General features: G+C 39.1%; 1 long non-coding RNA gene across 4 annotated transcripts in view; it reads right to left on the reverse strand.

Annotated features, from left to right (window-relative positions):
- Positions 1-1098: 1098 nt before the first annotated feature.
- Positions 1099-26303, reverse strand: part of LOC106518678 (uncharacterized) — a 60096-nt gene continuing 34891 nt past the window's right edge. The window contains exons 2-7 of one of the 4 annotated variants that reach the window (XR_001310348.1): positions 20737-20892; positions 17309-17365; positions 16597-17120; positions 14586-14841; positions 3961-4025; positions 1099-1863 (exon numbers count right to left, since the gene is read on the reverse strand). This is a non-coding gene — a long non-coding RNA (uncharacterized LOC106518678). The remainder of the gene's footprint in view (positions 1864-3960; positions 4026-14585; positions 14842-16596; positions 17121-17308; positions 17366-20736; positions 20893-26303) is intronic. The other 3 variants (XR_001310347.1, XR_001310346.1, XR_001310345.1) reach the window with 3 other exon arrangements.

The following is a 26303-nucleotide window of genomic DNA, read 5'->3' on the forward strand; positions in this document are numbered from 1 at the left end:
TACACAAGTTTCTGAAGGTAATGGCTTTGTTACAACATGAGGGTGCAGGGATATTTCATGATATAAGTATCATATGATGCAATCAGTACTATAAGAACTGGTGCTCAGTATAAATAGTGTCAAATAGAAAACAAAATAAGGATATTGGAAGTTTCAAAGTATGATCAGAGATTAAGTTCATGTTAACGTCTGTTTTTCACTGTTCTACTTTTATAAATTACTGATTTCAAGTTGTTTTATTAATCCCCCCAAAATAGCAAAAAAAAAAAAACCTCTTCAGATGGCTAGAAAATGTATGGAGTAAATCTTTTACAAAATCTCTGTCCCACATAACTGCTTCATTCAACAGCCGCTCATTAACATGAACAGGTATTCTTCATTGCTGTCAGCAGATGTTGTCAGGTATGAGGAAGACTTCTGGTATTCTGTTTCAAATGAATTGCATTAACTATTTTAACTGGAGAAACTGGTTTCTAAAGATAAAAAATAATGTCAAAGACAAAACTATTTAATTACATATGTGAATGTATTCAAATTGGCAATGAGATTCAGAAAATTGCACAGGAGGTGCTACCTGAAATCCTACCTTGAGCACCAAATTGGCTCCAATATTCCTCTCTCCTACATTCATCCCATCACCCAGGGGGACCAAATCTTGCCCTGATTTTCAGATGAAATTGACAGTGGTAGTTTTAGTTTTGTAACTGAAAAATAATAAAATATTTCACAAAAAATAATAAAAAATACTGGTTACACATTATTACCACTAACCATCCACTCCTGTCTCTTCACAAGTGTCTTTTTTGTAGTTTTAAAAGAGGTCCACTTGTAATTGTCTCATTCATCTTCTAATAAGTTCATGTAATCATTTGAGATCATTTACATAAAATCATGTTATAAACCCTGAGCATTTATTGTGAAACTGCTAATGTATCCCTGCTGAACAATGCAACCATTACAAGTTCAGGAGTGTAGAAATAATTGTAATGAAGCCAGCATAACTAAGAGGAACAGCATGAATGCATAAACAGACTTGTAGCAGTTACTAAAAAAATAATCTCTAAATCTGCATCTATAATGACAAAACAAACACACAGCAGCTCAGATCCACTTTTATTATTCTTGTTAACAGGTTTTATCAGACATAACAATTCACTGAGATATAAATTATGATCAGAATACACAGTGAAGGATGACAGGATTATTAGCCGCCATTACCAAAGGGCTGCCAATGTGTCACAAAGGATTGTAGGTAGTGTTTCTGGTTTACATTCAAAAGTTTTAACAATGGCTTCTTTGTGAATATTTTCTGGGAAAAAAAAACAGAAATCACATTTCTATTTAATTAGATAAACTTTTTTGGTATCTTGATCACAAGTATATTAAAATTTATTAAATAGAAAGCCTAGTATTGCTCTTTCAACACACGTTGGTGCACAGGTGACAAAAACATAAAATCTTTTTTTTAGTAATGGTCACAAATTAGGGGTAACAACATAGTGAAGGGCTGAAAACCTAAAGCAAAACTATTCATCCAAGTTCAGCCCAGACCAAAAAGACAAACAATGTCTAAATGATTGAGGTAACTGTGATACAAGTGCATTCATCACATTGACTTTTTCACTTATTGTGTATCCAGACGTTGATCGATGCGTTTCATGAAGCAGAAAACACTCCACTGTGCTGCTGAGTGTACGTCAAAGCTTTTCCAACTTCAGACTCCTGGCTCAGATCTCAGATCTACAGTATATTTTCAGGGATGGAACTGAGTCATGGCAAAAAAAAAAAAAAAAAACAATAAAAAAAGAAAAATCTGCTGCTGGAGAATCCGGTCCATGATCCAAACCAGGATTCGGTGGAATCCTAGGAATATATTACAGAAACTAATGATTAGCAGTGGCCAAAAAGACATTTACTAAAATTTACACACTTTCCAGGACAATTTAAGGAAAATAAAGGTCTAAATAAAAGTCTAAAATCTGGTAACAGTGTATAATAGTTTGATGAGGATCCTTAAAATAAAAACAGATGCAAACAAACTTCTTATACATGGCAAATTTAGCTTAAAGGAGACATTTTTAAATCCTTTTTGTTGCTGTTGTTGTAGTATATAAATCATTCATTTGGGGTCTATATAAAGTGGAACTGCAATGCTTTGGTATGATTTCCTTTTATTTTAATGCTCTGAGTCATACTCTGCCTCCAACATGTAAGGCTGGATGGACAAGTCTTCTTCTGTTAACATATTTTTATTTATTTTTTAGATTAAATGCTTCTGTGCTGCTATATAGTTGTAACCCCTCGATCAACGGACTGCACTGGAAGATGGAGGGGGGGACAGGATGTGAAGCTCCTTGTTTGCAAGAGAGTCCAGACATTATTTAACAGTTTTATTGCAAATAATTTGACTACTGAGTAACTGAGAAGTTTCTCAGTAGTTAAGCATTTTTTGTGTACCATAAAGTGTTAGTGGAGAAATTCAACATGTCTGAACTATAGAGACTCCAAGTACACAAAATGGCTAAAAAAGTTGATTTTGCAAGTTTTCTTGAGCAAAAACTGGCATAAAGTAGTTGCAGAATATCTAGCCACGCCCCCAAGTTGAAAACTGATTCCTGTAATTTAAAGATTACAGACAAGAACACCAAACTTAAAAAAAAACGCTAAAAATAAAGATGAGCTCAAGGTTGATAAGTCAATACTCCTAAGATTAGGTAATGCAGGTAGGTGGCCTTTTGACAACCCAAACTTTGCCGTACCAGCCTCGCTCGGGAAGTAATCTCCCACGGGATGACATAATGGTGTCAAAACCCGCACACCAAGCACTCAATCCTGCCGTTGTCTCTGGCAGCAAAGTGGTGGGACCGGCCCATCCTGTCTGTTTTTCACCCAGGGAAGGAACAATGTGTCAGAGGATAAGTAGTCATCAATCACCATTTCTCATCTTCTTTCTGCTTGTCTGCACCTCTGAGGCAGTTTACCTGCAAGGAGTCACGTTCCACCAACGCACAGGAAGTGACCTCACTCACTGACCTCACCCACTGACTCCTTCCTCGTTGTCCCTGCTTCTGCGCCTCACACATCATCGTCTGTTCACAGCTTGCTTCGTCTGGCATAGGTCGCAAGTCTGCACTTTGCTCTGTTAGACTTTCCTTTTTCAGCGCCTCGCACTTTGTCGCCTTATTTGCTTGGATCTTGCCTTTTTGGCCCATGTTCTGGTTTTTCCCGTCCTGTGTTTCTTTCCTGTGCTTCAGCCTGGAGCTGCACCATTATAGAGCAGCATCAGAGCAAAGGACCAGGTTCCAACCTGCCTCAGAGTCTCAGCCTGCCCGTGGATGTCTTTCTGTGCCTGGGGCTGCAACTGCAGTCTGCCCCTATCGTCCTTCCCCATCAGCACATCTACTGTACCTGTCTGCTGGCGCCCTGTCATCCATACACAGTTCCACTTCGCTTATTAACAGTACCGGGTAGGCAGGAATAAAAAAAATGGATAATGCAGGTCTAAACTTTATAGAAAATAACTATTCATGTTAAGGTCAAGCATGTTGGACCTTTCCAGAGAACACCCGCGACCACCCTGAGAGCTGCACTTGTACAGTACCTCTCATTCAGCATGCTGGCTGCCCTGCACAATCCCATCAACAAGTTTCTTTGAAGGCCACCGGCTCTGTGGTGGGCCATCAAAGCATATCTTCTCAGTTGCACTGAAACGATCTCAGGCTCCTGACAGAAGTTTTGTTTGAAGTGATATCTCTGTGCCACTGCATTCTTTACTGTGTTGTCATGACTTTGGTTACATAATCAAACAAAAAATATAATAAATGGGTATAAATCCAGCGTGAACACTGCTCTTATATTTGTGACTTGCACCTTTGTGTGTTCATAATAAGACTGCAATGTTTGATCACGTAATTCACTCAACGATGAACAAAATAAACCAGATACCAGAGATGTTCTTACCTTTGTACACTGTTGAGATTGTGTTTCCATTACTCAGCCCTATCTCAGTGTTCACCTGGGATCATCTGAAAAAGATAGAGGGGGGAAATTAGGTGATTCAGAGACGTTCATTCATGAGTCACCATGAAAGACCAAAAAAAAAAAAAAAAAAAAAAGAAATCAAATCTAATCTAGACCAGCTTTGCCCAAACATGCATCACTGCAAGCTCAAACAGGAGAAAAATGGTGTTTCATTTGCATGGTCATAAGTGCAGAGACAGCAAAAAATAAGTGAAGGAAATGGGCAGGGACACCAAACACCAAAGGGTATGGCCCTTTGGTGTTTGGTGTAAAGGTTGGCAGCCTGTGCCATCTCTTGTTAGGTGGGACATATACAGTAATACAAAGACATGTGGTCTGATTTGGTATAATTTATTCAACTTAACACAAAGAGAAGGAGATTTGTGTTTAAGTTATGTCTTTGTTGGAACAATGCTTTTTGGCAGTCAATCTAATACTGTTGGAAAGCTGTTGATTTTGCTTTTGAATTGTGCCACATTTGTAAGGAATATGCATTTGTGAAATGAGCAGTAAAGTTGTGAGTTGTGCACAATCTTCTCTGTCATTATTAAACAGCTTATTTTGCTGTTGCTATTTACACTTGTTTTGAGCTTCTGGTACCCCCCAGCTGTTGCCAATCAGGAGTAAGATTTATTGCGAAGAAGCATTGTTACAACAAAGAAATAATCTTAAACACAAATGTCCTTACTTTTTTTTGCTAAGTTTACATATGTAAGTTTACATGTGCAACACTTGTTAATTTAAATGGAACTCATTACACAATTAGTGGAAAAGAGCTACCCAATAATAAAAAAGCAGTTAAATTAGTTTTCTGTGCGATAATCGTTGCCTGGGATTAGCTCTATTGCAACAGGCATTGAAAAGAGAAAGTTTCCCATAAGATTATTCTATTTTACACTGATTTTTATGCTGTTTATTTATTATGTATTAATTTATGGGTCCACAGGTTCATGGAAAAGGTTGGTTCATTGTTTTTGGATGCAAACCCTTTTCAGACTAAAGTTGCACTTTCTGAACTAATGACAGCTCGACGTCCTCTTCATCCAGTTCCAGACAAAGGTGCTCCTTGCTTTTAAGTTTCTCTGTCCCAGACCTGTCGCCTTGGCAACAGATACACTGTTTCCGAGTGACACAAAGCCTGAACTGAAAAACCTCCTTTCAGGCTGAAGGCTCCAATGGGTGAGAGGAAAACAGCAATAACAAGACAGTGGGGAGAGAAACTGAATACTGGGAAATTGCTTCACAGTGTTTCTGGAGGACATGGTAAAATTATTCTTTCTTTCCTCTCCCTTTTAAAGAAAAAAAAACTTTCCCTGGGACCAGGCACCACAGGTAGTTGTGTGCTGGTTTCAGTTCGTTTATATCCTTTCTTATGTTTCCATTTATTCTTCTTTGTGCTATCATACTGTGCTAAGTGAGTTATCATGTACACCAGGAGGCTGGGGTTGCATGTGGCTAGGCTTAGTCTTTTGGATGAGGTAATGTTTCAGGAGTTGGTGAGCCAGGAGAAGAGCTGGTCAGGTCTTGATTAGCTCAGAGGTCAGGGCTTTCTCAAATATTAGACACCACGTTGGGTGGTGAGATTACCGCTTTATGAAAAACTGCCCCTGCTGACACACCTGATGGGATCAGAGTTTCCTGGTTTCTGCTTATGAGCTTTCCACACTTGGGAAAGAAAACACAAACACTGCACACACACACACACATTTGAACTTTTCAGACGAGACAGGCATGAGTATTGTGAGATTATACCTCAAAAATACTTATGTTCAAAATGGCTTTTATTTGGATAATGTATTTGACGTGCATCATGAATGGTGACCCCAAGAAATAAAGACATCCCTGTGTTTATGACCAGGCCAGAGGACACATAAACACTCCTGCACTGTGTGATTATATCCTCTAGCTAATCTCCGATGGAAATCACAAGATGGATTACTTTAAAAAAAAAGACAAAAAAAAAACGTCTTAAAAAGTTAACAATGTTTAAAAAATACACAGAAAAAGCTTTGAGAGTATCGGGGCTATAGGATGATTTCAATAATTTGGTATAATTTCTGATGGTCCATTAGTTCAAAATAAAGCTCTTATTATAAGATATGTCTAAACAGAAAGCTGCAAACAAAATCTGCATTAGAGTTTGAAGCAGAGCCTTACTTTGTTCCAGATGTGAAATTCACTGTTAATTAGCAGCGGCCTTCCTTCACATCGGCTTTCCCAAACAAATCTCATTTAAAACGGAGGACAACGGAATAAGTGCAGCAGCCTGAATTGCCCAACTACACCACAAATTTCAACACCTTTCCATTTCTACTGTGTGGAAGCCCAGACCAACAAACACTCATATTTCCACCGAGGACATTGTGAAAACAAATAACTGTGTGCGTATACGCACAAGCGTATAAGCACATGTGCAAAAAAACACACTAACACACAAACCAGCCAGGGACACTGGCACTACCTTGCGCCAGTGGTCCTTTAAACCAGTCATGTGAAACGACCCATTCCGTTCTGCAAATCAGATTACATCTTCGAGCTGAGCCGAGGTCTGCGAGAACACACCCACATTTAAAGCTGGAGGCTCAGATTCAGGCAACACACAAACACATCACTTTGCCTAATCAGATTTTTTTTCCCTCACAAGCCCTCCTGTCATTGTGAGTGTACAAAAAGTGCCATGACCAGCTAAGTGAGGAAATACAAACTTAGGAACTAACAAAAGACTTGCTGCAGATATACATGCGACCACTTATGCAGCACTCGCTTTTAAAAGGAAAAACAATTTCTACGTCAAGAAAAATGATAAAGTGTTGCGATAAAAAGCTTTTTTCTCTGCAGCATTCGGCTGCTGATTGGCAGCCCTGCTGTGGAATGAGCACATGTGGAAACATGTTTATAGTGTTGGGCTAAATGCAAATGATAGATGATTCCCAAATGATTCAAATTCTCTTCAGGTTATTGAAAACATGAAAATCATAGTTGTTTATTCTGCTTCAATTAGTGTCAAATTTGCCTCAGTCAGTGATTCCACTTTAAACAACATTAACCATGCCCACTGAGCGACGGAGGCAGGAGATAAATAAGTGCGTGGAAAGTTGAATCAGTTCAGAATGAGTCTGCAGATTTTGCTGTACTGTTTTTGCTCAGGTTGCCTCTCAGGTGCTGAGCAATTTTGTGTATTGTGAATGTTCTCTTGCTTTGCAAAAAAAAAAAAAAAAAAAAAAAAAAGCTGTTTTGTTGCGTTTTGGTGGACTGGTTAGCTTAATTAAAACCAGATAGCAGAAGGAAGTACAATCCACCACCCCTCCTCCTCCCTCCCTCCTCCACACACACACACACACAATCTACGTCAGGTCTCCACTTTGGTGATCAAGAACAACAATTACAACTCTATGTCTCCCTCTATCATGGCCGTCAACAAAAGAATAATAAAATAAAATTGTGTTTTCTTTAATGTATGTAAAAGAACCTAAATGATTTCTTCAAAGAAAAGCAATTGTCACTGTCAGCATAGAATATAAAGATTTAAATTATTTTGTAGATGTTGTGTAGCTCATTGTCAGGGCTGACTTTCCCCTCAGTGCTATGGAGGTCAGAGGGTGGGAAGTTGCGGGTGGCTGGAAGTTGAGCCGGCTGTGCCCACAATGGGGTGTCAGGACTCTGTCAGTCAGTCTAACTCAAGCCCGGCTCAAGTGGGGTCGCTCTCTCTTCACAGTGACATCTGAGAAGACCAGCAGTGGAGATGGGCAACATAGAGGTTGGTGGAGCAGAGGTAGCCCACCTTGGGTTAGATTGCACTGGATGTTCAGATAAGATGACAGGAAAGGGCAGAACGGGGCATGGCGACACAGGAAGCTGGCTGCGGTTACTGTTACCTTCGGAAGAGCTCACTCAGCTCTCGGATCACCTGCCCCACCAAGATCTGATTCAATCACAAAACTACACAGCCTAAACATCACACTGACTGGACTACACAAAAACATACTAGAATTGGTCAACTCAAATGTAACATATCAACAATTTACAGCATTTTTTACTAAAGGAGCCTTGACCGAGAAATAGAATAACTTCTTAGGTACACAACTGTTAGCCAAGTACGATATAATTGCAACTGAAAAGTTATGGTCATGGGTCTGCAACCTGTGGCTCTGTGGCCACATGTGGCTCTTTGGTCCCTCCACAGTGGCTTTTTGAAAATGTGGCCAAACATAATGATGATTGTTTTTTGTTTATACCCACAACAAAAATCCATTTGTATGCAAATATGTGATCTATACTACTAACACAAAATATAAAACATGTTGATTAGCACATGCTAGCTTGTTGTGTACTTAAATAATCCAACTTCATTCTATGATCTTTCTCTCAAATCCATTAGAATTACCTTTAAAGAATCTGAAGACTACATAATAAGAAGAATTAGTAAAAAAAAGTGCCTGAATAGTTCAGTTGTACTAGATTTTATGAAATTCGGTATAAACTGTATACAGTATTTTTCTTGTTTACATGAATGTGGTCTTTTCATTAGTCCTGAAATGTAAAAATAACAATAAATAATAAAATTCACAATAGATTTTTCCGTTTATATTGTCACCTCCACTGGCCATAAAGGTTCCCGAAAAGGCTTTGAAAAGGCCCATGGACCACCAGTTGATAATTATAGTCTTAGCTTGCTTTGCAGCTCTGGACACATTTTATTAGTGCATCAAGTAGCATAAATGGCTCTTTTGATCATAAATGTTGCAGACCCCTGGTTATGGTCAGTTACTGTTACTGTGAAGGCAATATATATTTTTAAGTATTGTGAAATCTTATACTTTAAAAACAAAATACAGAGCAATTTCTCGTTCCAGTAATAATTCATTATCATGAGCATTAATGATGTATTCCTATAAGTAGAAATGTTTTCTCTTGCATATGCATTGACAATTCATCATGCACTTTATGCTTTTTCACATAAATAGTGACGTCCAGCCAGTGTCTGAGATGCAAAGCCATAATGGCTGCAAAATGCTGACATGTGCCTGTTTGTCAGCGGTGGAAACTGTGCATCCATCAGCCAACCCCAAAGCCACATTAAACCATTTATACTCAGAACAGCTAAATTGGCCAAACTAGTGGATTTGGCCTTTAAGTCCAAGGTTTATTTCTCGTAACAGACAGATGCAGCAGTGTAAAATCTAAACAAGTAGCCACATGTGAGAGCATAAAACTGCTGTTATTATTTTTTAATCCATCTCTTTTCAGGCTACATTGAAACTGGGACAAAACTTTCCTGAGAAAGACTATTTCATTTCCTGTAGAGATATGCTCCTTTACTGCATCTTACATCTACAGTAGAATTGTATGTCTTTATACTGAGAATATATTAAAACTTTATGAAGCACCTATTTGTACTATTTGCAACACTGGCCAATATACTGTTAAAAATAAACAAAAACTGACAGCAACATCAGTCTTATTGTAATTTTTAGATGCATTTCTTGTAAACTTGCTACAAATGAAAACATCACATAATTAATATTTCAATCAACTAGTGACAAAGTCCAGGAGTGGTCACAAGAGTTGTGAAATGTTAGTTTTAGAGCAAACATAAACAGCTTCGTCCATGGTGGGCCTGCACCCTACACAGTGAGCGCACATGTTTCCCATTGTGGTTAAAAGAGATGGGGATTAAAGTGTAGCACAGCCGGAGCCACAGCTATACACCCCATGGTGGGATCACAGTACTCTCAGGTCTTTGAGCAGTGCTGATGCAGCCGAGCTGGAAGTGGCTTTTGTGTAAGTTAGCCAGCATGGCTGAATTTATTAGATAGACCACTTCGCTAAAGCTCAGCTTGGAGGACTTTCCTTGAATCTGACAAGGCAGGAGCGTTGGTAAGTGACCAACACTGAATATTTTGGAGTAATGGAAAGGTGTTGAAATAAATGGATTCTGCTTTCACAGCCCAAATATTGCAATATAAAAAGAGATCGCCTTTAAAACTCTCAATATGCATTAAAAAATGTAAAGGGAAAACAAAAACAAAGGTTTCACAATAAAAAAAATACAAAAAAATGGTTCAGAGTTCATGTTGTCAAATACTTGACTTTTACCCCAGAGGCCTCCAGGTCAAACTGGCCACATTCAAGTACCACAGGGGACAGTTAAAGCAGGAGACTGTGACCGTGGAGCCAATTAAAAGTCACTTTCTAAAGGCAAACGGTGCAAGAAATTATAAGGAAGATATGCATAATGAAGCATATCTGCACTTACCAAAAAGAAAAAAAAAAAGCCAATTAACCAAGACCACATGAAGTTTAGCTGTGTCTGAATTGACTGGAGACCTTACATGTGCAGCAAGTAAAAAAGATTTTCTGTGCAGGGGGGTTATGGGGAAGGAAGAATGAAGAGGGGAAGATTGTACATTCATTCTGGCAGTCACACCCAACATTAGCATCCACTGCAGAGTGGTTTGGGACATGAAGTATTTGAGAAGTTAAAGAACTCAGCTTTAACTAGAGAATTTGCATTTCCTGTGAAAATGAAGTGTGAAAACTTATTGTTGAAATATGTTTTGCAGAGAACTGCTGAAAAGGCTGAAAACGTTTTATAGCCAAACTGTTAGCATGAGTTACGTTTGAACAGCTGATGTTTGCTGAAAGAAACAAGTGATAAATCAGTAGAAAAAAATAGCAAAAATGTGACAAAACAGAACAGAAATGTAGCTGAAAATAGTAGAAGCAAGTTGTGTTAAGCTCACATAAAAGAAAAAAATACAAAGTACAAAAACGTTGCAATTTGTGATAGCTAAAAAAGCTGAAACGATCTGAAAATAGCTAAAAAGTCTTTGAAAATCTAAAATTTGCAGAAAGAAGCAGAAAAGGCATGTTCGCTGAGTTAGGGCAATAAGAAGCTAAAATTATCATTAAAAAGGGGACAGTTGTAGAAAAAAGGCTAAAATTATTTGAAATTAGCTACAAAGTAGCCTAAAAAACAGAAAACTGCTTAAATTAGCATAAAAATGTAGAAAGAAGCACAAACAAGTTTAAATTAGCAAAGGAGCATAAGAAGCAGAAGAAAGTCTAAAAAGGCACAGAAAAGCTGAACCAGAGTAAAATAATAAAATGTAACATAAAAATGTAGAAACATTTTGAAGGGTTTTAAGGATGTAAAGGACAGCTCCAGTCATTTTCAATGAGAAAAATAGGTGGCCAACAAAACTCAATATCTGCAAAATTATAAATTGTTGAAATACCAAAAGCAAAAAGTCATGGCATTATTCAGCTGAACGTTTTATAATATGAAATGTTAAAAAAGAACAACAATTGTAGAGCGAGCTATGTGCCGCAAAACATACGGAAGTAAAAGCAATCACCTCAGTTGTGTGAATGAACTAATAAAGTATGTATAAACAGCAACTTTTCATTTAATCAAAAATGATCCCAAATGATCTAATTTTCTCAGTTTTAGGCAGCCTTTATATTACACAACCTTTGTATTTCTGTTTAGAACTGCTTACTCATACTTTAGAAACTTTTAACGCTGACTGTAGTCCACACAATTAAAAACATAAAAATGTTCATTCTGAGTATTCCAAATATTTAGGAGCCCTCATTCTTAACCTTTGACCTCACATAAACGTAGATAATTACCAGCTATCGATCTTTCAGTGCTGTACTGCTGCATGTGCTTCTGTCTATGTTTGTGGGAGGACTTGGGAGGCAGGAATTAAGTGCAGGGTGCAGATTTGTCAGTCTTCCTCACCCACAAATACAGCATGTGGCTAAAGGAGAGCGGCATGTTAATGAGCATGTGCTCGGTTGTGTTTCGAAACTGGAAACAGAATCATGTGGTGATTAGAATCAGCTCTAAAAAGGTCACACTGAGCGGGTTCACTCCACTTGGCAAACGCCGTTCGATCTCTGATCCAGGTGACTCTCGGCCAGTTAGCTAAACGGCACATGAAACATACGCACAAGTTCCACTCGAACCCCTTTCTCCTCCTTCATGACGTCAGGAGTTTCCAAATCCAGTGACACCACGCTGACATTCAGCCTCTTTGATTAATTGGTTCCTACAGGGCTTTCAGAGTGTTTCCGTTTGAGAAAAAAAAAAAAAAAGAAATGGCCGAAAAAACACATTGGGAGTGGTGATTTCTGAGATCTAAACACTCCTTCAGCCTCAAGCTCAGCCATAACTTAAAATGACCTGGCATAAAATAAAAAAAAAAATAGCAGTCACTGTAACAGAGTTTTCCTCTTGACCCCAATCACAGCATTAAATGGGATGTACTTAGTGAGTACATCTGTCAAACTACCCTGACGACAAATATCCTTCAGGATACACATTTGAAATAACCCACTCAAACTGATGCACAAGGTGGAGAGCATACACGTGCTGTTTGAATGCACAATCAAAAAACGTTACAAATCTTATGTAAAATTCTGCAACAGTGGAAAAAAAGGTAGAATGAGGAAAACATCTAATCCAGCTAATCCTGTAAAGGATTAGGATCAGGCAAATATTGGCAATAATAAACAAATGACTAACATTCTCAGTCTGTGTGGTTATGAGCCCAAGGGCTCCAACTCGAACCCAGCAGGGTCTGGATCCAATCCTCACTGTTTATCAGCACGAGGAGAAGTGGCCATATGTGAAACCTCCATGATAAACACTTGGGGGACAAACAGAAAATGACTAACAGAGCAGTGGAACCAAATCACATCTCCCAGTTTGATTTACAGGTCAGACCTCCAAAACCACAGCCTGATACTCTGACCATGTTGTTGCCCCTATATCATTCCCTCTGACACTGCTTTTCCCTAAGCCCTATTATATAAGGTAACAATTTGATTTAGCTCTAATTATGTCTCACAACAGACAAGTAGTTTAATTGTATTTATTTATTTATTTTTGAATAATGAGCTGTGAAGTAGAGCAAAACTGAGCACATAAAAGTCAACAAAAGGAGCACGTTTGACTCAGAGGCCATTGCACTCCCATAAGAATATTACACCTCAAATATCATGATTCATAAAATGAACAGGAAGTGAAGTAAAGTTTAATTCTGATTCTGAGTGAGAAGAAGGCCAAAGTGAGTTGTTCTCTTCTTGAAACATATTTGTTACCAAAAATTCCTGGCTTTCTCCCAATGTCATGTGTGCTCGCAAATAACCCTAGGATTTTATTTATACGACCATGCAAAGCAAAAGTAGTGAAGATCGTTATAGTTTACTTTTTTTTGCATGAATGTGGTCATTTAAACACTATCTGCAACAGGTAACATATTATTGATCACAGTGTATTACTGAAACCCATTTAAATATCTGAACCAATCCTTTAACTCAGATTATGTTGTTAACACTGGAAAAAACAGCATGGTGACTGAATTTAGCATGGCATTCTGTCAGAGGAGAATATGTTACACCTAACTATTTTTCATTTGAACTGACATTAAGTTTTCTTGCAGGTCTGATAAATATCTAGTCAGTATTTTGAATACCTTGTATAACTAAATGTTTTCAGTAGCACAGGTATTACAGGATATTGTTTTATTTTGTCTGTGTGAAAGACAGCCGAGTAGCACACCTGTTTTTGACAAAGCTTTGCATGTTTGTTTGAGTGTCACCATGGAGTTGCTTCAAAGGAATGTCAGACAGATAACATAATGAGTCATAAAATCCCTTAAGTAACAACCTTGCTTAATTTGCACCCTGTAATAAAACAACTTCAGATCAAAGATGAAGTAGTGAAAGGAGGATGTCATTTTTCTCATTGATCAGTAACTCTCACTGGGAATGTAGAAGCCCGTCCCCACCCCCTGAATCTCTTGTTTGATGTCCGATGTAACATCAGATAAAATGCTTCAGTAGTTCTCAGCTCAAATTGGGAGGACGTTCAGAGGTTTTGTTTTGGTCTGCTGTTCAGATTCAAAAGACAAAAAGGTGCAGCTGTGGCTGCGTTTTGCTTTCTCAGTCTGTCTTCATTATAGAACTTTACCTGCTGGAGTCCAGAGACTTAAGAGGCCTGAAGGCCTTTGCTTCTTTAACCTCAAGCAAGTCCCTGGCTGGCATAAAAGCCATCTGGGGTGCGGCTGAGAGCTTAAGCAACAGAATAACTCTTTCAAGCAGCACTCTGCGTGATTCTGACTGCAGGGCATTCAGGTTGTTACTACCAAGATTCTGACTGGACCTCCTCCTCTTCCACCCTCCTAATCCTGGCCTACATGACTGATTCCAACTGAAAGCCCCACACGCCAGAGGTGGGAACCAAAAGCACTGTCGGATAAAAAAAAAAAGGAAAAAAAAGGACCACCTGCTCATAACACTAAATTGCACTCTCAGAAAGCAACAGAATGAAATGAAGTGAAACAGGAGAAGAAAGAATAAACAACTAAAAGGAAAGGAAAGTCACTAGTCTCCCTCTGTGATCTTGGCAGACAAAAGAACAAATTGCATGTCCACATCATGACCCTGAGGGTCAAAATTGGAATATGGACCCACTCAGCCCTGTTTGAATGTGTACATGTTGATATAGGTTCCATCAGTTCCCACATGAGAGCCAGAGAGGTGCAAGGACCCACCTATCAGCCTTTCATCTTGGTTTCTTTTGTATTCCGCCACGCTTGTGTCTCTTGGGTGGAATTGACTGTTATTATTCCAAACAGCATTATCTTTATTTATGCCACAGGTCTCAGGATTGTGCACTTGCTGGGAGTCAGTCAGGTCCGGATGGAGCTGCAACCAGACGCTGAGATAAAAGCTTAGTGGAGCGCTGTGGACAAGCCAGACGGTTCGAATGGACCTTCATCCTTGCTCTTCACGCACGGAGATGAGGCCCTACAAAGACAAAGAAATGACTTTAATCTTTATACTTTGGATCCAGTGGGAACGGTTGAACTAAAAGCAGCTTTATAGCAGGCTTTCAAAGTCACTTTGGTTCTAGTAGGAACAAACAATGGTGTTATTAGCCAACAAATTTGCATAAGTTTGTACTAAAAGTTTTGAAAACCCAGAGTTCAGGAGCCATGTGAAACTATAATTTCTGGTTAAGACATTTCTCCTCCGTTTCTTCTCGTCTTGTATTGTCAGTGGCTGGAGTGAACTTGGAGCTGAGGCCATTTCCCAAAGGCAGTCATGCGTGACAAGTTATTTTAAAGTTGGTGTGGAGAGCTGAAGTGCGGCCAGGCCCAAGCAGGGCAGTGGCTGGGGTCTCGGCTTAAAGCCTCAAGCCCCCTCGCTCCAGTCAGACACACAGAATCAGCTCCTGGCCAAAGCTCGGACACTGATTTATGAGACAGGGTGATTACGATCAAACCAGCCATGAGGACCACCCAGATGGTGGCACAAGGCAACAGCCTTACAAACACACGCGAGCAAATCTAAACACACTTGTTGACTAAAATGAATTTTTACTAATAACTAAAAATGAGAAAAACCTCACAATTACAGATGCATTTATTGAATGTGGCAAATATTGCAAAATAAAGCTTTCTTGAAATAAACCTGCATGTAAAAGCTCTGAAGTGCAACAAGAGGAATTCAATGGCTGCAACTTCCTGAAAGGTAAAAAAAAAAGGCCAAGTTTATCTGCTTCTGCAAGACGAGCCGTTTTAGAAATCAGTTTCTACGAAAACATTTACTCTTCTTACTTAAATGTGCATCATTTATGGCTCACTATTAATAATATTTGTTGTTTCAAATGAAGGGGAGTAATTTCCCTGAAACTGTTGACATTTAAAGAAAGCATTTTTTTATGATGTATTTGGTTGTCTGTCACAATGAGTCTTCGCTATACTGTATGTTACTTTTCTTGTGCATGTACACACAGAGCTGAGGAGAGCAAAAAAAATGGAATAAAAAAAGCAAAAATTTCTCACAACACAGCTAAACCTTGGGGCACCAGCCGGATGAGCTGAACAATAACAGTCAATGACAAATCGGACGTGGTGCATTCCTTGAGCAAACACTGATCTCATAAATGGAGACAGGTAGGCAAACACTCACCTGCCCTGAGCAAATAAGACCTGGGTTGTGTGTGCGCACACACACACACACACAGTTACACATGACTACATTTAAACATGTCAATAAGTTTAAACTATAAAAGTACAGTTGCCATAAAATTTGCTTGAAATATTTTACATAATACAAATGCAATCCAGCGTCTTAAAAAAACTGTTTTGCTATAAAGAGCGTTTAAAAATTAGCTACATGATTCAACGTCAGAAAATCAATAGTCACTAGATTCTCTTTTTAGAACACACACTTCTTGCAAGGCCAAGTTTTCCATCAAAGCCCCTCTGGCGGCTCGGCTCGGCTCAGAGGGATGCATCATAAACACTTCCTGCATGTGACTCCCCCTCGGCTGCCTTTTGATTGGACACTCAGAAGCAGAGAAGAGGAAGTTTTGGTGGAAAAGAGTGGCGGTGGAGCTGGCTGGCAAAAATAAATGAAAAAATAAAATTCCTCCTCGATTTCCATGGGGATGTGTCAACAACAGGTCGGAGGAGAACAGAAGAGGGCGGGCGGGGGTGGGATATGTGAGGAGGCGGTGTGTGTGTGTGTGKGGGGGGGGGGGGGGCACTGGCTGACCTGCTGTAGTTAACAATTCATTCCCGTATCCGGATCTCAAATGATTGGGCAAACATAGAGTGCTGCGGAGGCAGAAGGTTCTCAAGGGGGCTGAGAGAGTGGCATCACCCTGGGGTGACACAATGACAAGCACAAACTGGTTGGTTGAGGGAGGACCAAACAGAACAGAGGCTACCAGTGCGGGGGGGGTGAAAAGAGTCGCTAAGCAAACAGACTACTGTGGGCTGCAGCACAGAGCCGATGGCCTTGAAAAGAAGAGTAATCACAAGATTTGTGTAAAGATGCCATTTTGAGGATAAGAAATGTGTTTTAAGGGTACCACAACAAACACCAACCCATAAAGCTTGTCCAAGTTCCCTGTGTTAAGTTAAATAGTTAACAGCATTTGGCTACCAGTTGTGCCAACAGTAAAAAAGTACGAGTTGCGTCAGCTTTATTAGCTTGAACCGCAGTAACAGTATACGTTTCTGGCGTAAATCCACTGGGTTGCAGAACATTCTGCACATCTGGGTGAGTCACAAAACCTGCAGAGAAAATACAAAAAGAAAAAAATAACTACTGACTAAAAACAAAAAGTTGTAGAAAAACCTTATAATGCCCTAAACATCTCGATACATTTGGCACAAGGAAGGTTTACAGGAGACAGCTTTAATTGTGAAACACCACAAGCACACGGAGATGATTAGCAGTGTTTAGAAACACATAAACTTACCAGAAAATCCCTGGGAGGCGATTAAGAGATGACATCTCATTCCAAGGTTGTGGATTCCTTCAAAAAATAAAGGAAAAGAAAAGAAAATAAGACAAAGTTCAAATCACACATTAGAGTATCACAATCATGTGAACATAACTTCACTCAGATTAGATTACTGTGGGTGAAGCACATTTTTTTACTCAATAATGCTTCATTGATCTCTGGGTGATTTGTGAGGAAAATAGTTTAAAGCGTGCAAATTGGACCACTTAAAAGCAAAACAGGGTGCCATCCATGACAAAATCTGTGACAAATAAAATAAGAGGATAACATCATACAGAAGAACATAAAAAAAATCATAAGGCTTCAATATTTTTCTTACACCGAGCCAGATTTTATATAATGCATGTTAGTCAGCAGGAGTTTTTATTTGTAGCTTTCTGAACTGTCACAGCTACTCCTCAGAATGGCAAACCAAATGGTTGTTGTCCAATTGGCAGGCTAACTTTGGAGCGTTAAAATGCCACCATTCCAACAAACCATACACTGGGCAGCGCTGTGCAAAGGGTGTGTTAGCACTCAGGACCTTTCACTGGTTCCTCACTTCTACCCACGTCAGAGCAGAGCGCTTACAGGAACACTGCCAAGGCAAGTCCTTCCTTTAATGGGAATTAGGATCCTCTCAATTATAATCCGCCCAACACATTTTCAAAAAAGACGAAAACAGCCCATCTATCATGGGTCTGTCAGGAAAAGACGGAGATGAAAGGAGCAAAAATAAAGGAGAAAAGGGGGGTGATTATGATAAAAATAGCAGATGTTAGGAGTCACTTTTCGAAAGGTGTGTCACTGACAGAGTTTGGAACAAACTCTTTGGCAGCGGCTAAAATCTAAATTTAGCTTCGTTGCTAAATTTTTAAAAAAAGAGAAATGAGTTCAGTAGCTGGCATTGAACAGTTCTCCACACTCATGACCTCAGCCGGCGTCACTCATGACGAAACATTAACCATATAAAACAACAGCAACCAAAAATAAAGGACCTCCTCAAACAATTTGTACATAAGGAAACAACTTCATGTTTCCCGTAAATGATCAAGGAAACCTGAGTCCAGTGAGGGAGGAAAAAAAGGCTTTCTGCTTTCTGAATTTAGATGTTGATTACATCTTTACTTAACAGACTTAAAGAAAAAAAACTTTTTTGTTAGCTGTTCAAACACATAAAAGGACTACAGAGCAGCATTTTTGCTTATCATCCTTTCTTTGCTTCATAAGCAGGATTATTTGATGCTGCAGAAATGAACAAATGTGGAAAAAGTATTAAAATAATGTACTCAAACACAAATACTGCTACTCAGTTGAAAATTAAAGCATTAAAAAGTCCATATAATAAAGTTTTAAACAACTTGTGAAAAATTTGTATAACACAGAAAATGTCTTAATTGGAGACATAGTAAAAAAATCTACTGGATGCCTCTTTTGTACATGCACATACAATGCGATTAAATCAGAAATATAAGCTACATGGGTAATTTATCCATCCACCCATTATCTATACCCGCTTCTTCCTTTCAGGGTCACAGGGGTCACTGGTGCCCAAATTCAGAAGTCACTGTGCAAGGGGCGGGGTTGCAAGTGCATTTTGTTAATGGGTAATTTATTCATAACCAAATGTTAATATGCAATAAGTTGTCTAAAACAGTGGTTCCCAAACTTTTTATCTTCTGACCCACAAAATATCCATGGCAAAAACTTGTGACCCCAAATATTACTGGTTTGAGTACACGAACTTTGTTAAAAACTCTTAAAAACACAGGCTTTTTGACAATCTAAAGAGCTTGTACACAAATATAAATACTTATTTATACTTATTTTGTGTTTTTGTAATAGTTATGGGGAAAATATTACATCAGTAACAATTTTATTACCCTTTAAATTGATTTCTGGAGATTATCCAAGGTGCTTCATGACCCATAATTGGGTCCCAATCCCAACTTTGGGAACCAAAGTGCAGTGGTTCTCAAACTTTTCAGCTTTTGACCCACAAAATAACAGTAACAGAGACCTGTGCCCCCAGCTATTTTTGGATGATAAACATTTGTATCAGGTCAACAAAACATGGGCATAGTAACAATATTTTTATACTACATTTATCCATTTTAAATACACTAACMTCACTCCTTTGTAACAACTAAGGCAAAAAATGTAATTAATTCAGAAAATCTTTTCAGGACCCCACCTTGATGTTTCGGGACCCCACTTTCGGTCCCGACCCCAACTTTGGGAAACACTGGTCTAAAACATTATAATGTGACAGGGGCTGATGGAATGCATATCACCCTCTGCCTTACATGTAAGATTTTACAGTCAGGATTTTACAGTCAGAAGAAATGATTTTGATCAAACTTTGTAATGTGTTAGCATACAAGGTAATGTCCTGTAGTGTCCTGATGCATCTCAGTAATCCAGGTAGACAAATAAAAATAAATGTAAGTAGGTCCTATATGGACGGGTTCTTGTTGAGGATCTCAGCTGGCCCTTCACTGCCCCATCTGGGATTTCTCCCATAGACAAGGACTTCTTGGGTAGAATTTTAACTGGGCCAATCAGCGAACTGAAGGAAGGGTTTTGAACGACAATGCCGATTTTCTGCGCAGTTTTAGTCTACTTGCAGTTTAGTGATGGCAGTGGAGGCAGTAAATGTAGTTAATCTGTATTTATGAGGTTTCAAATTAAGTTAAAGTTGTCTCACAAAGCCTGCAGTCATCTCGTTCAGCTCGGTACTTCTCAGTAGGGGATGGTTGTTTATAGGACATGCAATTGCATCCTTCATGTGATTGGGTAAATCAGATCCCATCTTTTTAAACTTCAGCAGAGTCCACACCTCCAGCAAGCAATCACTTCTGTTCCTGACCCTCTGTATGAAGCAAAGTGAAGAACAAGGGGCTGGGTGTCACCAGGCTAAATCTCAGCTCCTACTACATCAAATTTAGCTAAAATATAAAACTAGTTAATGCCAGTATGTGTTGGCTAAAATTTAGTAGTTGTGATGGTCGTCATGAATTGGGTTGAATGCAAAAAATTATGATTTTTGAACAAAAATCTGCCCAATGGTTCATGAGGTAATTTAAACGCTTATGCTACAAACAGGTGCACTCAGACAACAAAAAACATTGCATTTTCCCTCCTGATGCGAACAATAAAAAAGCCATTTCATTTCATTTTAATAAATATGACTACACATGTACAGTATAAGGCTATACAATGAGAGCTGACTACATTCATGCACGTTAGGGATGAGCCTGTGTGTGGCGAAACAGAGAGGATGCCCCAGGGCCATTCTGAGGAGCAAGTGAAACAAAGATGCTGGTTAAGCACCCAAGCATCCGAGCGTCGAGCCTGTAACTAAAACACAGGCATAAACACGGGCGATGTTAGGGATTACACACCACAGGAAATCACAGACAGCACAGGTGGAACCATCGCCGTGGACGCATTCTTCTTCGTGTACGTTGTGCCAGCTGATGTCTGACTGACGGCTCATCATCTGCTCTTGTTGGCTGTGTGAAAGCCGTGTAAACATCTGTTCGCTTCTGTATGCGCTGCTGTGGACACACAGGTGGGGATGACACACGGTGGGATTAGGATGGCTAATGACATGTCGAAGAAGCCCTGCAGCACAAAACCACACATGCATTTTCAGAAGGGAAAGCCTTGACCTTCTAATTTTCATTTGTCTGATGTTTTTTTTTTTTTTTTTTTTTTTTTTTTTTTTCTTGGAGTGCCGGATGTGAAAACCCTACATAACAACAACTAGGCAAGGTTTTAGTTATAACAATAAGACTTCTGAATTTGAAATTAATTTTCAGGAAAAAAATAAACGTGTGTTTCGACAGAAGAGAAGTCAATCTAGTGAGGGCTGAAGAGAAAGTTGAGGAAAGCAGATTTTCTCAGTAAACAGCACCCTCTAGAGCAATGTGCCACATTCAGTCTTGCAGCTCACTTTCTTTTTTGCAACTTTACATAAACTGCAAAAAATGTACCCTCTAATAGAAATCTGCCATTACTTTTTCACAAATTATCATTTTTAAATCATATTTGGAAAAATAAAACAAACCAAAAGTACTAAATAAGTTGTTTTTATCCCCCATCAGTCTCTCTATAAAGCAAGATTTCTTGTTCTCTGGGCTCCACGTAAGCTCAAGCTTAACCACTCATTTTCCTCAATGTGAGCTGATAATGAGGCAGGCTGTTATTAAAATGTTTGCTTTAATCGTGCGCAGGGTTATTAGGTGTGGTTTATAGTACACAGGAGAGATTAGGGCAGGCCACGCGTGACAGAGGGGGGAAGAAAAAGAAAAAAAGGGAAAAAAAAGCTGAGGAGGCTGACGATAAGCCAGCTACCCACCGCTGTGAAATGGGCTGAGAAATATGAGCACACCGTAGGACACGAAGCTCTACAAGATGAACCATTTTCCCCTCAATCTCCCTTTTATTTACATGTCATTCTGTCTCACCTTTTTTTTTTTTTTGCTTCAAATCATGTTACACAACTGCAAAGGAATGTCCCATATATCACATATTTAAAGGAAAAAAAGGGAAAGAAAACACCGTAAAGTGAGGGATGTATAAAAGCAGTAGAGGTTGTTTGGTTCCTTTCAGAAAGAAAAAAAAATTAAAAAATAAAACAACAACATGGCAGGACGCTTGGCTGAATTCTAGCGACACACAGGCCCAGACACATTCAGTGCTTTCACACGTACTTACATAAACTAAATGAGCCCGAGTCGCACAGCAGTGTGCACGCAACCGGGGAGCACTTTGTGATTCCTCCATGTTTTTCCATGTCACTTATAAAAAATAGTCATTGTACACTTTCTTTACATTTCAGTGAAAATCAAGCACATTATGAGCTTTCAGATTTTCCCACAGTTTTACCACCATTTTTTCCCCCTGAGCGTTTGCCCCCACTTAATTGGGTCGACATACACAAGCCAAAACACTGCACTCATATGCTGCTCGAACATGACAAACAGCACCCACCCCCTCATGTTTATGAGAGCTGTGGTGCATTAAAACACAATGGTTTTGCTTCGCATTGGGGCAATGGAAAATCATTCATTAAAGAGAATAATAAAAAAATTATATATTCACATTTAGGTTATTTTAAGATGCTAAAACAAATTAGCTAAGCTCTGCTCATGTTTTAAAAAGCTTAAGCTGCATTTTTACTGCTTTATTTTATTTGGCTGCAACACAAATTCTTTGTTATCATTTCTCACACCCTTTTGAACTTCCTGGGTAAGAGGTGTGTTTGTCTGTTTGTGTACATCCAGTTAGAAGAAGGTCAGATTGGTAAAGTATTAGAGCACTGTTTGCTCTCTTTCACGTACTCCTGGGGACCAGCTTAGTTGAGAGTTTGAACAGTGACGTGTCAAGCCCATTAAAAAATAGGACATGGCACCACTCTGTTTGTTCGAGAACATCCAGAGAACGGCCTGCCACAGCAAAACAGATCACTCAGCCTGCATTCCTGCTGTCCATCAAACCTGTTGAACAAGATACAACACTGGACAGGAAAGGGAGTTGCAAGAAAAGCTCCATCTTAAGGTGGCTTGTGATCAATTAAATTAAGGTCAGCTCTTTGGCCCTTATCGCTGATTCAAATAAAAAAAGAGCATACATCTTTTGCACATGTGCAAAGTCATACAGTCAAATACTTTACTGTTATATATTGTGTTTCTAGTTTGATATTTATAGACCTGAAAGATTTCGTTAATTGTAAGAACAGATGCAAAAGTAGTACATAAATAACAGGAGATCATAATTCAAAGATGGTTGCAACCACCATTTGAAAAAAAAAGCTAAACATAAATTTCGACTGTTAAAATTTAGGGAGTTCCAGATTTTAAGTTAAGTTTAAGTTATTAATGAACAATTTAATCCTAATAAAATAAAGTGCCAGAAGAATATATCAAATGTTTATGTTACGTACATTAAAAAAGGGTCAAAAAAGGGCAAAAAAATGGCAGAAAACATTGTGCAATCAAAATTAGAGAAAAGAAAACATCTGGTAGAAAATCCCACAACTAATTAGGCTAATATGTAACAGGTCAGTGTTGGAGCATGCCAGAAAGGCTGAGTCATGTGGACAAACAAAGCATTAAAGAACAATATTTGTAAAATTGCTATGCATTTCTGGGTTTCGTTACAGTGCAAAATATCATTAAGTGTTTCAGAGAATCCACAGAAATGAACTTCAACCCTTCACATGACACTGCATTAAAAGCAGATACTGTTTTAGTGGAAATTTCTGCATGGACTGGAAACTGTAGACATGCACGAGAATACTCCAACAATTGTTCTTTTTTTTGTTAAATCAAACTATTTTCCAAATCTAATATATGAGCCACATGTTCCAACAACTTTCAGTGTACATGTTGCAGAGGCCGAGTCCTGACTCATCATGACCTCTGTGGTAAAAATGAAATTTGCTCTCATCAATGCACTTTAATATTATCCATATTGTTTGAAACAGAAAACACCACTTAGGTTTCCTCCTTCACCTCTCAGATTGGTTTTCTTCTACTCTGCAGGTATTGCCTTTTGGACTAATCCAAACCTATTTTTAGAAAAACAGGCCAAAGCAAAAGATTGACTCAAAAACCTAAAATAATAAATAAATCTGGAATTGAAGTTAATTTGGAAACTTTGAAAGTAAAAAAAAATAGTTGTGAAGACTTAAGGCATGGGTGTCAAACTCATTTTCACCGAGGTCCACATGATTATTACAATGGCCCTTTATAATAAACTTTGATGTTTTGTGTTTAACTTTGACTAAACACGAAACATCTCACTGCTACGGCTGATCATCGCCAACAAATAATAACTTGGCTCTATGCGGTATTTCCTGCATGGAAGCAGCGTTTTAAGACGTCCTCTTGTAAACACTGACGAGTACTGTGTGTACAACTGAATCTGAAATAAATAATACAGAAATACTATTAAAAGTAAGAGTTTTCTCTATGCTGAGTTGAGGTAAGTCGAATTCTGAACTCTCCCACTTTCCAACAGGGAGTTCCCATGCATAATCAACATATATTATGGGAGATGTAGGTTATGGCCAAGGCTGGCTTTAGATCAGCTTGTTTTGAGACAAATATATGGGCTAATAGGGTTGGGCAATATTGGGAAAAAATAATCATGATTAATTGTGGTATTAAGCCGATAACGATTAATTTGACGATTATCCCCTGGAGTCCCTGGACACCCTTATGTCCTGGTCACATGACTAATTTAGTGGGAAAGATTTGCTCTTTGTAAAAATCTGTTCCAAACTGTGTTGAAGTTACAGACTTCAGGCTATAAATCAAATTTTAAATTGTGTTGATAGATAAATAAATTGCAGAACTTTTTTTAACATTCGTCATTTTTGAAGTGGAGATGAGCACCGAGCAGACTGACTGGAGAAATCTCCAGTCAGTCTGCCTGGTAGTAGCATTAATTGTATTAATCGTCAAGTCCCAAAAAATAATTGATTAATGTTTTTCTGATGATTAATTGCACATGATACAATTATGTCCAACCCTATGGGCTAATCAACTAAATTGCTCAGGGGACCACAGTTATTTAAATCCAACAGCTCAGGGCAGAACAAGTATTATCACCCATCTATCCATCCATCCATCCATCCATCCATCCATCCATCCATCCATCCATCCATTCGTAGATTCATCCATCCATCCATCCATTATTTTGTGCTTTTTCAGAGTCGGGTCCTGGGGGCAGCATCTTAAGCAGAGAGGCCCAGACCTCTTTTACCCCAGGCACCTCTTCTAGCTGTTTTGGGATGATTCCAGGTCAGTCGAGTGACATATTCTCTCCAGCGTGTCCTGGGTCTTCCCTGGGGTCTCCTCCCACTCAGTCTGAAGCTCCTCCCTAGGGAGGCATCCAGGAGGCGTCCTTACCAGATGCCTGAACCCCGTCAACTGTCTCCTCTCAACGTGGAGGAGCAGCGGCTTTACTTTGAGTGTCTCCCAGAAAACTGAACTTCTCACCCTATCTCTAATGCTACGTTCACACCGAACGCGTTTTGAGCAGCAAAAATGCGCCCAACGCCTCAAGTAAGATGCGCTACATTCAGACTGGGACAGACTAGATGCGCGTCTGAAGAGGGAGGAGCGTCTTGGTTTTTTTCCGGTCCATCTCAACGGCGGATGAAATAAAGATAAAATAAAGAAATGGCTTTGCTTTATTTACTAAATAGCAAGCAAACATTGCGCACACCAGATAATAAATCCACCAGATAATTTTGAGGCGGTTTGTTTGTTTAGTTTCACCACTCCAGGAGCTGCAAGCTGACAAACTATCTTTTTGTCCCGAGTCCAGTTTAACACCGCGGTCAGTTTAACGAGCAGCTGACCCACATCGGTGCTGGTATCTCCAGCCAGAACACCAACTACAGATGGTCAGTTTCAGCTAAAGAGCTTCTGTCCATCTGTTTCATATTAGCAACATTCAGGAAAACATTATACAGAAAAAAAAATGAGTCTCTCTGATTGGTTGACGTGGCGCATCGAGCAGCAAAAGTTCAGATTTTTTTTAACTTGCGCATCAGCTGCTTTGGATGCACCACATGTACGGAAAACATTCAACCGCACCTTCCGCCACGCTAAACAGACTTGACACGCCGCAAGACCCCTAGAGAAACGTCCACCAGACTTTGCATGTAGCTTTGCAGCTCAAAACGCGTTCGGTGTGAACGTAGCATAAGAATCCAGCCACCTAGCAAAGGAAACTAATTTCAACCACCTGTAACCGCATATTGTTTTTCTGGTCACTAGATGGCTTGAGGCCAAAAATGGCGGTATTAATATCCTTCACTTTTTAAGTTTGTTTATTTTTTTGCATTAAATCACACATTTAAGTTTAGCATTGATATAAAAATTGTGTTTTTGTGTGTGTGTGTGTGTGTGTGTGTGTGTGTGTGTGTGTGTGTGTGTGTGTGTGTGTGTGT

This window comes from Austrofundulus limnaeus, unplaced genomic scaffold (genome assembly GCF_001266775.1).
Source record: "Austrofundulus limnaeus strain Quisiro unplaced genomic scaffold, Austrofundulus_limnaeus-1.0 Scaffold65, whole genome shotgun sequence".
NCBI lineage: Eukaryota > Metazoa > Chordata > Actinopteri > Cyprinodontiformes > Rivulidae > Austrofundulus > Austrofundulus limnaeus.